This window comes from Ciconia boyciana, chromosome 1 (assembly GCF_034638445.1).
Source record: "Ciconia boyciana chromosome 1, ASM3463844v1, whole genome shotgun sequence".
NCBI classification, from domain to species: Eukaryota; Metazoa; Chordata; class Aves; order Ciconiiformes; family Ciconiidae; genus Ciconia; species Ciconia boyciana.
The window spans coordinates 101,051,379-101,065,206 of record NC_132934.1 but is presented as its reverse complement, the minus strand read 5'-3'; the positions used below and the strand labels follow the sequence as shown (position 1 = coordinate 101,065,206).

At 36.3% G+C, this 13,828-nt stretch overlaps 1 long non-coding RNA gene across 1 annotated transcript in view; it reads left to right on the top strand.

The window, feature by feature from the left end:
• The first annotated feature begins 8,157 nt into the window (after nt 1-8,157).
• Nucleotides 8,158-13,828, top strand: part of LOC140647170 (uncharacterized) — a 36,546-nt gene continuing 30,875 nt past the window's right edge. Inside the window, exon 1 of the long non-coding RNA XR_012040689.1 lies at nt 8,158-8,319. This is a non-coding gene — a long non-coding RNA (uncharacterized lncRNA). The remainder of the gene's footprint in view (nt 8,320-13,828) is intronic.

Genomic DNA, 13,828 nt, shown 5'->3' with positions numbered 1-13,828 from the left:
TCTTAGAGTCAGCACACCAAGCTCCCCTGGCGTTACCGACATCTAAGGTTGCAGGCCTAGGGAACTCCCATGGAATGGATTCCTTACATGTCAGCCACATTCCACCTGGGGAGTTTCTTCAATGCTGTGTCTTTCCTAAAAGTGTGAATATAAGTTCTAATTTTTAAGTCACCTCAGCCATTATCCCACACTGACATCCCACTACACATTGCTGGTGTGGACAGGTACACAGCTAGATGCCTCCAGCAAGCCACTGATGCCTGCTCCGCCAGATTCTTCCTCTGTTTTATGTACATGTCCACCCTATTCTGTTGAAAATTTATGGATTTATGTCAGGTCAGAAAGAAGTTCAAAAGAAAAGTTCCCCATTTATGAAATCCAAAAAGCAAATCTAGGTACCTTCTGCTGGAGTAAGTCTTTTCTTTAATAATGTGCACAAAATCAAAGCTGACTGAAAGAGACTGCTGAAAAGGAAAAACTGGTTATTAGGCACACTGGTCTTGGAATTGTTTTTGCCTTTATATTAGATCAGAAATACCAGATGTAGCAGGCAATTAACTCTGTAGAGGTGCAGTGTACTTTATTACTTTGAACCAGATGAGATTCTGCTGTGATACAAGTCTGTATTCTGTAAGCTTAATGCGAATAAGAGCTTTCAATTTAAAAACAGACTTAAGAGAAATAACAAGGAGTTACGAGTGTAAAAATATTTTTGGATTCTGGGCCACAATATAGCAATAAATCCAGAGTGTCCTTTTACTGAAATGAGATTAAGTAAATTAGTGAATAGTGTGCTAGATTAATTCTCAGAATACTTCAGATCTTTATGAATATATCCTTGGCCTGTTGAGTAACATTTAAGTTGTTTCACCTTTCATTATCTTCTTTTTGTGTCTATCAAAATGGTAACAATATATTTATAGGTATTTTAAAAAATATATTGATATCTATTCAGGAAAAGTACTATTAAAATAGATGTCTTATTTCTTTATTATTTATAATAATTCTTTATTGTTATGTTGACATACAAAGTCAAAGAGAATGACATACACAGTCAGTTTATATTATTTGTGATTGATGAAAAAGACAAATGCTGTCAGAGGTACACTTGGTGCATAACATCATTCATTTGAGTAACTTCACGAGTGACTCCAAAGGAAATAATCTTAACTCTCTAATATGGTTATGTATTTTGCCTTTCTTTCAGACCTGTGTTTTTTTTTCTTTTTCTGTAAAAGGAATGCATAGATATTGTAAGTGGCAATACTATCCGTTTTCCTCCTGTTCTCACTTTAAAGATGTGAGAAACTTGTTGTTCAGTTACAGTGCTATTGAGAAAATTGAGGATGCTTTATAATATGTGATAATTGAGGGAATAGTTGTCAGAAGACAGGTCTGTGTGTCTCAGTTTTGAAGTGTTTTATGGTCATACAAATAATTGAAACTTTCAAGGAAAGGCATAATGATACACTTTTAAATTACTAAACATTCTAGACTCAGATTCTGCTTTCTCATATGCCAGTGCATTTTGGGAATAAGTCTTTAATAAAAAGTGAGTTGTACAAATGCAAAACTGAGGTAAGCGAAATGACTCATTTTCAGTTCTTGTGTTGATAGTACGTGCAGTACCATCAAAATAGTACATTTGCTTCTTTACATCTGTTTGGTTAAGAAACTTAAGAAAATGGGCTCCACTGAGAAAATTACATACTATATAGTTGTTTATTGGAAGATCTTTACTGCACTTTTTTCTTCTTGCAGTTCATAATCATAATACTGGTTAATTTCCATAAAGTTCTTCAGGGCAAGTACTTTCCTTAGAGGTAATTTTAATTACTTTAAGACACCCATTATTTTAAATCCACAATGCTCTTTGAGTAGACATCTTTGTGAGAAAATTCCGTAAAATGTTCGTTTTAGCAAGAAGATCACAGGGCAATGTACAAAGTAGCTGCTTAAAAAAAAAAAGGCTGATATTTTTCTTTGTCTTTTGTTTGCCTTTTCATTAGAAAAATCAGTAGCACTTAGTTTCAAGTAAGGCCTTCAATTAGTATTTAACTGTCTATAAGTATCCAATTATATTGCAATTAATTCCTTATCTGAATCACTTAATTTAAAGTGTGACTGAAAAACCTTGGGTTTGGGTAAGTTTGGAATAAGTAATCAGAGTAAAAGTGTCATAGCAATTAAAATCAAGATAGTTAGACATACCACCCTGTATTGAGTTCTAGGGCCGTGTAGCATCACACACTTTCACCATGGACAATGGAGTTGGTAAATAGGCCAGAGTTAATTCTTGATGTAAACCCAGTATTTAGGTGTTCTCAATAGTGCTTCGACTCTGTTATGAAATACCTGTTACCACAGAAAACCACATTAAACCCCTTGAAGTAATCACCAGATTAGATATGAAACAAAACGCAACCATCTGATATTTTCACTTTTTTACTTTGCCATTTCCTCTGCCCCCAGACTGAAGCAGAAGCCTCCTCGAGTTGAAGTGAATGCAGAATGAAGTCCATGGGGCTCCAGATACAGGTCCTAAGCAGAGAACTCATTCAGAAATGGCTTGTTGTGAGACATTCCCCTTGTGCCCATAGGCTTTGGATGAGCTGCCTTTGGCACCTTCCTTCTGGAAGAGATGTTTTCCTAATGGGCTTGCTGTTGTTCTGTCAGGCATGTGGTTACAGCTCAGTAGCAGGCAGCATTCAGGGAGCAGGCCAGGTGATGTGTCTTGAATCATTACTGTTGGATTTTGGATATCGCACCCTCTTTTGCCCGTAGAGGGGAGGGGGGAAAAGTTTGTGTGATTTTGCATGATTTTAGTGCATTGATGTTCTGTGAATATAGAGGTAAGATGAGGGTGAGTTATGCTGTAGGAAAGAAAATGCTGATGCTTTCAGTGAAGTTCAGGTCTTACTTCGTTTTGTTACACAGTTGTGAACTTCCCTTGGAAGAAGAAAATCTGCCTTCACAAAACAGCTTTCTCTTTCGTATGGAAAGTTTCGTTGTGACTGTGGGATAAAGGCTAGACCAAGCTCCAATTCCAGCTTTTTAAAATGTTCAGGGTGCAGTCTGTCCACCATAATTATGAGAGAGACTGAATTTTATTTATCATTCTGAGAAAGAAAGACACTCTGAATTTAGTTTGGTATTTTAGGTGCAGGTAGTGTGAAGAACAAGAAAATCATAACATCAGCTATTTGTGATTCTGAAACAGTGCTACCTGTTACACAAATGTCCAATTGATTTTTCAATTCCATAGCTGAAGACAGCATTTAATCAGTACTATATACTGCTTTGTCAGATACTTCGATAGCAATAGTATACACCAGTGCAGACACCTCTTTAAACACTCTGATGTTTACAATATCATTGAATATCATTTACCGTTTCAGTTTGAGGCTGTGGTAGAGACTAGGTAATTGTAAAGCTCTTTGAAAATTGTTATAAACTACTTTAATATTTTTTAAATTAATTTCAAGGGTATGATTTAATCAGCGGTGGGGCCAGCTAACAGTTGTGCTGAATCATGTTGTACTAGTGTTGAAGTACTTGCAGTGGGGAGATGGCTGAATGGATACCTGTGGGAAGACAGCTGAGAGTTGTTGGTGGTAATGCACATCTCTGCTCTCCTTTCCCAGCCTGGATGCAATCTGACCATGATGACAGCTAGCTGCCTTGTCAACTTTAAATTCTGGTTTTTAGTACAGAGCTGCCCATTATCAGCTGATGGTCTGTCATTGCTGTGTGGATGGGAGAGTGCCCGAACCCCTGTCCTGAGCCCTGAAGTGAGCACAGCACCTCCTCCCGGCACTGCAGTCGAGAGATCAGCCTACCGAGGGTCCAGAAAGGAAAAAGATAAGTCGTTTAGCAAACAACAGTCCAGAATGACGCCTTTTATTTTACAGGGACAGACTAATTTAGTATGTACCGAAATAGGCTTTGTAACTTCTGGTCAGTGAAGTGTTTTGAATTAAAAGAAAAATGTTACATTTAGAACAGTTTTCAGAAATGTATCTTCAAGAGCGTGTTTCATACTTCCAGCTGTCATCAGGCAGAGCCTAAGAATTTTTGAACACTACAATTCAAAACTCTTATCCACCTAGTCCGGTTATTTGATGCTAATAAATGGACATCAGTTTGTTTAATTTCTTTTAAAGAACAGATTTATTTTTTCCCATTTTACACATAATTTTTTTATTTCCCATGTTGAATTTTAATTATTAAAAAAATCATAAAGGAGTTCTGTAATTAAGAAGTTGGTCAACACATCTAAAAGTTCTCATTTATTTTCTGCAGATAACATTGAGGCTAACTGAATATGAAAATAACAGAGAAATCCTCAAGAAATAGAGGTGTTTTAATTGGATCCAAAGAGAAAGCAGATATCTAATAAAAGTTTCTATCATTAATTGTGGGGGGAAAGGTGCATGCAGTGTTAACTTGAAATGAATTTCAAGCAAAACATATACATTTGACACTTGCAAATATGTCTTTACACAGCACATAATTAACCTGTGGAATTCATTGCAACAAGGTATCACGCAGGCCAAGAGCTTAGGAAGATTAAAAAGTGATTCAGTTTTTATATCGGTAATTAAAATATCCACTGTAACATTTGCTGGAATATAGATATAAATTTATAAATACTTATATAATAGTGTAAGGCATAAGATGTCATAAGCCAAACAGGAGATGAGAATTTTATGCATATTATAATATCAATAGCCATAAGGTATTTTAACCTTTCTCAGATGAAAAAAAAAAAAAAAGGAACTTCTGTGAAAGTCAAGACTTAGAATTAAATGTATAGTCCATTACAGAAATATTTGTTTCTATATTGTGGAACTTTTTTCTAAGCAAAATTAAGCTGTGTGCACAAATGCCCATACTTGTCTGCAGTTCAGTGGATCATGAGAAGTATAGACTCAGATGAGCAGATCTTTGTATATCTGGCCCAAAAAGCTAATTCACACCTCTGTTGTGAATGGTTTGGTGACTGTTATTTTCCTACTGAAAATAACACCCCTGAGTTTGTCACTGTTTTTCGGCATTGTGCCTTTTGTCAGAAAAATAATGTTTAGAATTTGTACATAAAGAGGCAAACTTAGTATGCCACTTCTACCTTATTTGTGGAAAATATAAAGCAGAGGTTTGGATTCTGTGGGTTTGTTGTTTTGTTTTGGTTTTAGGTTTGGAATATGTGGTTCTGTAATTACTAATAATGACATAAACTTCCTTTTATTATATTAATAAAGCTAGTACAGAACAGAAAAGACGTTTCCTAAGATAAGCACATTCCTCCTTGTGATGAAACTATGTATTACAACTGTAATTAGTGTGGTGGTGTGTGTTGTTGCCAGCATCTTCAAACTGTGCTGCTATCATGAGTCCAATCCCAAAGATACTGATTGAATCAGTCCTCTTGAGGAAGCCTTCCCCTGCAGGGTGATCCATCACCGGCTTACAGCTGGCAGTGGAGTTGTACACCTGTGCAAATGAGAACTGGACCTGCCCTTAGAGGGATGTGCTGTGGAATAGTCTCTCAAGAGAAGAGATGGACGCCTGCTTGCCTGGTACTTGAGAAATAAACTGGTCAAAGAAAAGTGGAGAAGAGTTGTCTGTTGCCCAGAGGGATGAAATCTTTTCCGATTATCTTCATGATTTTAGAGAGATAAAAGTGCTAACTACACATGCCTTTCTTCATAGTGCTTCTCTGAAAGCATGTTTAGTCAAGTTTTATGAATATTTTCTGACTGTGGAACATGTTCATATATGCTAGATTAAGTGTCAACATTCCAGGGTTGGCATCAGTCAAAATAATGAATCTGTCAAACCATGCTAATGTATGGTTTAATTTCATTGTGAAATGCTGTTTAGGGGCCAGCAGAACACACTAATGTATTTTTCCATCCCTACACAAGAAATTATCAGGTTAATATAATGAATTGCTTTGAACTTAGAGTTGTTGTTGTCCTATTGTAATTTGATGAGAGTGTGTTGGTTATTGAAGTATTAATTTGACTTAGTTTAATTTGGACTGAAGACTTTTTATTAGTTATTGTTCCCATAATAAATCATCTATGTCGTAATTCTGTACATTGTGGAAAATGAGCACAAGTTGCTCGTCTTATTTGGATGACTACATTTATGGTTCTTTTCTGAAACGTAAAATGGTAGCTATACCAAAAGAAATTAAAATCAGGAGTAGCGGCTGTTACAGATTACTTATTTTGACTTTGGAGAAGTACATAGAACAGCCATTGGTAGACCATAAAAGTTAAGTCAGGAGAAAACATCCCTAGGTAACTTTCTGCTTCAGGCTTATTTCTCCACGCTGGGGCCTGAGCAAAATTATTGGAGTTGCTATCAGTGTATGGGATCCCAAAGAAAATTCAGAGCACTGTTAGCTGATGTGCTTTGCTCTAATACAGATGGATACATTCTCTAAATTGATCTCTCAAGTACATTCTGTTGCATTATCAGTAATTTATTTTAGAGCAGTATTTTTGTTATGTGAATGAAGTTGGGATAAAGGCAAATCACCTGAAGGTTTCTGCAGGGAGATGCCTTAGTTTTGGCTGAAATCAGGTACCGTGTTAAAAATGTGGAGTTAGTCCAAAAGGATGCCTGTATAACAGAGAGATCATTTGAACCCTTACTGGGCACAGCAGACCATGTGTAGTGAATGAAATGGGAGTCTGGAAGAGATTTGCAGGAATACTTCCATTAAGTAAAAGTTAATGACTTGAAGAGTGATGATTAAAATAATAATTACCTGTATTTTTTCCGCTACCTGACACTCAAGTGGCAAACTGAACGCATTCTCCAAGAATAAAGTATGTAATCTCATAATTAAAGAAGCATGCCCGAAGGAATAAAATGGGTACTGCATGTGTAACCTTACATTTGTTCCAGTACACGCTTGTAAATTTCTCACTTTGTCTTTCACTGCTGTCGCTAATCTGATGGCTTTATAACCATCAAGCATGTATGAGCTTGTAGGACTGAATGTTCAAAGTGTGTTTGGATGTATATGATAGGATATATCATATGATATATACATATATGAAGAATAAAACATGTTGTATTTCCTACCTTCAAGGTTTTTTTTAAATACTTAATAATGTAATAATCCTGTTTTCAATTGCTTATAATATCAGATGATTTTCCTCCTGTTCTATTCTTTGTGGAATGAAGGGATAGAATGGAAAACAAAGTTTTGCCCCACTGTGTGCTTCTGAAACTGTTGATCTCAGTGTTCATAGTCAGGTTAAGCTGTGATGACCAAATAAGATTGTGTCTGAACTGAGCATACTGTTTGCCCTCACCTATGTGAGGATGAAGGGCTGACTGAAGATTAAGTGGGCTAAAGGCAGTGGAAGAGGAATGTGACAAAAGGGTTGAACTTGCTTTCCTAGTAGACTGAGAATTAAACCTGAGCCTTCACATTTTTCTTGCTGCACAATAACGCTGCACAGTAACTATGTCATAACAATTACTCCATTAGTTGAAATGGCAGACCTGAATATTTGAAACCCACAGACTGGCTGAAGCTGGGGTAGGTTTGGCTCTGTATGCAGACAGCTTTGTACGTGTTAGAGGGCATAAAAGGAAAAGCATTCATGTTATAGGTTTAGAGATGAAGTTAGGAAATTCCAGAAGAAGAAATCAGGTGAACATGTTACCATTTCCTCATGACAAAATTATTACATCCCTATCTGTGAATGAGACTGAGTCTTCTCTCAGGCTGGAGCAGAACTCTGTCTTAGAAAAGCAATTGCTTACGGCATTTCTGTTGCTACTCATATTTTGCAAATACTGAGTAGTGTGTCAAAATGCAGATTTGAATTATAAAATGATATTATTTCTGGCTTTTAAAAAGTTGAATGCAATTTTAAAGAATTGAGTTCTGTATTGCTTTTGCCACTAAATTATATATTGAAGCAAGATGTTTCCATCTGCTCACAGAATGTGCTGTACAGCATTAGACACTTGTGGCTAGATTTGCATAGCACCTAAATGCTAAGGGCACGGATTGAAATCATCTTTGGTAGCTGAGCTTTAGCATGCAGAGTGCTAAGTTCTGGTGGCTTGAGTTTGTTTTATACCTAATGTTTGTGGCTAATCTTAGTAGTTTTATTCTTCAGGTCTCTCTACGTGCCTTCTGCGCATGAAAAGAAAAACGGGGTATCAGTACTCAAACTACAGTGCCTTTGTGAAGATGAACTAGCATCTAAATGTAGTGTGACTGGGACAGTACAGAACTCTCTGAAGAAACAATTTTGCATGAGTGTTGGGTTTTAACAGTGTTTGGTAAGTATAGCCTCGTTCCACAGGAAATGTGGAAAGAAAACTAACATATAAATGTTTATAAAGTGAAGTTGTGCATGGATTGTATCACCACATATATGGGTGTGTTTGTGTAAGTGCATGTGAAAGATGCAGATTTAAAATACAAATAAATTCAGTTTTAGCACTCCCTCTTACAGGGATTTGTAACATGACTAATTTGAGAGAGCTTTTATATAAATTAAACATGATAATGTCAACTCCATAGCACAGATTTCTTGCTAGAATTATTTTTCTTTGAAATTGTTGGAGCATCACAAACTACATGACTACTTCTACTGTAGCCATGTAGTCATGTGATTTGTAGGAACTTTTTCCTTCATGTCATGGTTTTTAGAAATATGACTATTAAATTGAGCATTAAAAAACCTTCTGTCCTTATAGCGTAGTCATTTATCAAATTGTTCAGTGCCATCTTTTTCTTTTCCACCAGTGTGCCTTCAAATCTTCCTGAAGCAAAAGAAATTTTTTTTAAGAGTTAATCTTTTTTGAAGTATAGCAGCTGTATAGTATATATACTATATAAGTAAAGCTTTTTCATGGTCCATTGACAGTAAGCAGCTGACCTACTGAAGCCTAGTTGAAACACTTGAAAGCTTTGGTGTGTTTCATCCAGTTACAGTAAGAGGCATCCACAAAGCAATACATTTCACTGAACTTATATGATGAGCTCCTTTACATAGTCAATACAATAAAATATTGTAGACAAATTGTATTATGCAATGATAGTAGTATTTTCTTCAACTCTGTTTTTTGTGAGAGGAGAGCAGGGGGAGAATGTTTTGAGTTCTCCTCAAATGCGTGGCTGGTTTTGATTTTTGTTTTTTGTTGCATCTAGAGCATGAGCTTCTTAAATCATCTGTGTAAGAAAGATAGGCAACCCAAGGTTTATTTATATGCAAGATTGTGTTCTTTTTCTGCAAAGCAAACATAAACAAAAAGATCTAATGAAAATTTTATATCAAAAGCAGTCTTAAAAGATAACCAAAATGTTTTACAATACTGATAATTGCAGAGCAGTTTTTTAACACACTACTTATCTGCCCGCCATACTCTTACAAACTATTGTTTGTCTTGACAAAATGGAGCTGACAATGGCAAAATATTTGAGTTAACTGCCCATTTCTTTCATCATGCTAAAGTTTTTCAGCTGTGGAAATACGGTGGAGACTTCCCTGAATGGTGTAGAATGTAAATGATAATGCTCGAGTCCTGCCATGCAGGGATCCCGATGAAAAACTGCTGTTCAAATGTTGTAAAGAAATTGCTGCCATATGTTGTGGATATCAAATATCTTTGCCAGATGTAAACTAGTGAACACCCTGTGTTCTATTACATTAACTGCAGATATTTCTTCTTAAGGATAGCATTTGTTAATATATTTATAGTCCATTTGTTTTAATAAATACTAATTTTACTTCAGTGTTTGTCTGAACAGCCAGACTTGAATGGGTTATAAATCTGCTGTGTTCTTCCCTTCTAAATTGCATGTTGTAACTGCCAACCTTGTGTTAGTATTGTTTAAGAAAAGAAGAAGAGGTTGTCTTTGTGTGTTGTTTTTCCCACTCTAAAAATGCTGATGTATTTCTTCAAGCTAAGAAAATTTGAGCTTTTTTTGTGGCATGGTCATATGTAAATATATATATATATATTTAAGACTGAGTAAGGAATGTTTGCACATATTAATTTTATTCCACCTCCACTAAGCAATACTGTCTGCCCTCTTCCAATGTATTCTAGTAGATTCTTTTAGAAACCCATAAATCTGAGAGAACTAATTTACTGCCTGGATTTGCTGTATGTCCTGTTATCACTGCTGTGGCTGCTGCATGGTGACGTTTCCCTTTCATTCAATAGAAAACAACAATTTTGTCATTGTTACTATTATTTCATCATAAATATTACTGTCTCAAAATCTCTTATGGTCTGTTCTGCGCAAATATTTAGCCTCCTCTTCTTGTTTCATTTGCCCATTTTCTAGCAGTTCTGTTTTTTTCCCTGAAGTAAAATGATATTCTTGCATTTGTAATTGTTAAATTAAACAGATTGACATCAAGGGCCAGTCACTGTAACTGTAGGATGAATGTAACCTCTCCAGAGAAGGCAAGAGATTAATATCTGTGTGGATATTGCTGCTTGTAGCACAGTACTGTTTTTCTCAAATTGGAAAAATTACCTCCACGTGCAAGATGTTTACAGAGTTCCTGCCTGGATGCAGAGTTAGGGTTCTGGCTTCAAGCAGCTGGGCTTAATGAGCTTTACCACCGAAAATGAGGCTGATCGTTATGAACCATAGGTCAGAGCTTGGTTACTGAAGTTAGCTCTAGAAAACTAAGACTCATGTAAGCAGCTGATAACCAGATTCTGCTATAGCTTGCTGGAAGCCTGTGGTAGGTAAGGATTTGAAGAACTGAACCCTCTTTTAACCGGTATAAGAGAGACTACTTGTTGCTGGAGCCAGCCCAAGCAGTTTATAAATGTCTCCGTTTATAGAAGTTGAGGTTGTAAATTCTTAATGATTTATTTCTCTCCTTAAAGTGCTCTTTGGTATATGAGCTGTCCTGCTGAGAACAATCAAAGCAAAACCCCAATTTTATTAAGTTCTGTTTGTAATGATATTCTGTTTTTTATGTTGCTTTGTGTCAACTAGCACGTTAACATTATACAGGTTGCAAAGGACACATGACACCAGAACTCTGCAATGTATTGCAAAATGCTTAAGAATAATGATTAATGTTGCAGATATGCGATTAATAGCTCTAAGACTCACTGAAAAACAATTTTCCAGGGAAGCACCAAGTTTAAAAGAAAAAACATAGGGACTTGTTTGGACTTGGAGCTTGACATGCAAATCTGGTCTTTAAGTAGGGCTGCTGTAAATTTTCACAAGAGTATCTTGGCTTTGTGGAATGACCTGTATCTCCTGTGTCTCAAACACAGCTTCAAGTTCTTCTGATGTGTAGCTAGGTGTGTGGTTCAGTTTCCATAAATTAGGTGGCAAGGCTCATACTCTGTACATTTAAGTTGCTTTTAAAACTTCTGTTTAGCTAGACACCATGAAACTTGTGCTTTATAAACTAAACCCCATTTGTTTTTCTTTTCTTGATCTCACTGTCTATCCTCTGCATATGACCTCTTCATAACAGAGATCGTTCATCTGAACAACACCTAATACCTTGAGCGTTGTCTTGAACAATTTTAGATTAAATCCATTAACTTTTTAACTAGCTGATCACTGATGCACTGGGCTTTATGTATTTTTCTCAGTTATGCTTATTTACTAATTTCAGTCATTTTTTTGTGTTTTCAGTCTTCAGAATAAGGTGGCTTTTCTTTACGTATTTTACAGTTTTGTGTTAATTAATCAGCTCATGGTCACTGCAGGGGTTGCTGGACATAAAGAATAGGCTTTTCTTGGAAGTATTCAGCATTTGCTTTACTATTCTCCCATTGCAGTCAATTGGCATGTCTGCAAATAAAAATGAAGGTGAAACTGTAGACATACTTTTTGCTGCTAATGCTACCCCTGCTAGTTTGAATTTCAAGGTTCTGCTCACAACCATATTAAAACCCTGAGAGCTAGTATGCACTGGAGTTTTTCCACTGCAGTTGGACCATTTGCACTGTTAAGTTTAAGGCTGTTCCTCTGATTTTACAAGCAAAATTTTGCTTTGGAGGGATAAATATATTCAGTACTGAAATACTAGTAACTTAATACAGGTATGTCAAAGTTAGCACTTTGTAAAAATATCTTTCTAGGTGTCAGCTGTTTTACTCCAGGTTCAGTGCTCAGACAATGCTTGTAGTTTTAGACTTCAAATTGGCATACTACTTTCAGAAGAGTGTTGCTCCGTGTGCGTTAGAATAGCAAACAGTTGATATAAAATAGCTGAAAGTATTTGTGTGATACAAACAGAAAATAGCATGATGTGCATGTGGTACAGCCTGCTTTTGCCACCTTAAGTTCATATCTTGGTTTACGATAAAGCACCTTGTTGCACGTTCATGTTCCTAAAGTACCACAGAATACTTTAAATAGCTGTGTTCTTAACAGTCTTTCTGTATAGGAAGGTATAGTATGTTATTAAATTTATCTACACTATATCTTGGTTAAGATTCTCCACTGATCTAATTGGCGTGCAAAGTTACAGCTGCAGAAATCTTGAACTGAGGAAGTGCCTCCATCTGCCTTTCTTACCTAGAATTAGTACATTGTTACTCAAAGGTGATAAATACCATAATTAAGAATTTTCAGCCAATTGACTTCTAAACTCTTGACTCGTATTTGAAACTTCCTCACAGGGCTCTGTCTGTGAAACACAGCTTTGCTTACTTTTTAGGTAGTTGTATACTTTCTGTATGTCAGATACTTTTTTTTTTTCTTTTTTTTGGGGGTGGGGGTGTTATTTTTTGTTTTCTTTTCCTTTTTGAAAGGGAGAAGCAAGTATGGAGGTAATAGGAGATGTTTTGGACTGTCTTCAGACTTCTGTCATGAGCATGGGCTGGGCACCAGTGCTTTTACAGGAATGCATGTCTGTCTCGTATCTCTAAGGGATCTCTAGCAGGCTCACTCTCAGGCTCTGCATATATTCTGGCCCTGGTCACTTTACCTGTAGACTCTGGCATAGGAGCGTAGCTGGCTGCTTGAGCTAGTTCCAGTCCTCATATTTCTGCACTCGCAGAGATTTCCATGAAGTACCTCTAACAGAAATGAATGCTGTTTTGCAGAATTTTCCATGGAATGCCTTTATTTATGGTAGGACATCTCAGGCAAATGTGCTCACGTGCTTATAAGGAGACTTTGTTACTATTTTTTTTTCCATTTTTTTAAAACTGTTTGAATGTTGTACATATACCCAGAGATACAGTAAATATTTTGCATACCTTCCCTAAATATCAGTGGGTTGTTTTTCTTTTGATTTGAAATTAAGCATAGAAGAAGAGCTTGATCTAGCTCTTTTGGATAGCTAGATGACTAGGAGATCCTGTAAAAGATCTTTAAAAGTAATGTTGCAGCTTCCTTGGTTATATTTTTAGGCTTGAAAATACACAATTTGTTGGAAAACAAAATATTCTGAGTTTTGAATTTTTTTTTCTCAAAATTGGGGTTTTTTTGGAGTGGAGCATGGAGAAGGTGATATGATTTAATGAATGTTATCAGATAAAATTGGGTTATGACATCAGGAGGGGGAATAGATATGTTTGGCAGATCTTTGATGTCTGAGACAGTAGGATTTGGCTGTTGAGCTACATTGGTCTCCCCCATAAATTGCAAAGTTGCAGCAAGATGTCATGAAGGCTTTTTGTCTTGTATTCAGTGGAGGAAAACAGCAGATGAATACACAAACGTATATATGTGCATACATTTACATATCTTCTTATGCACAGTGGGTGTGGACATGCACGCATCCAGATGACTAATTCTTTGTCTCATCTTTCCATTCTTATTTTCTACAACAGAGGGAAAGGGAGG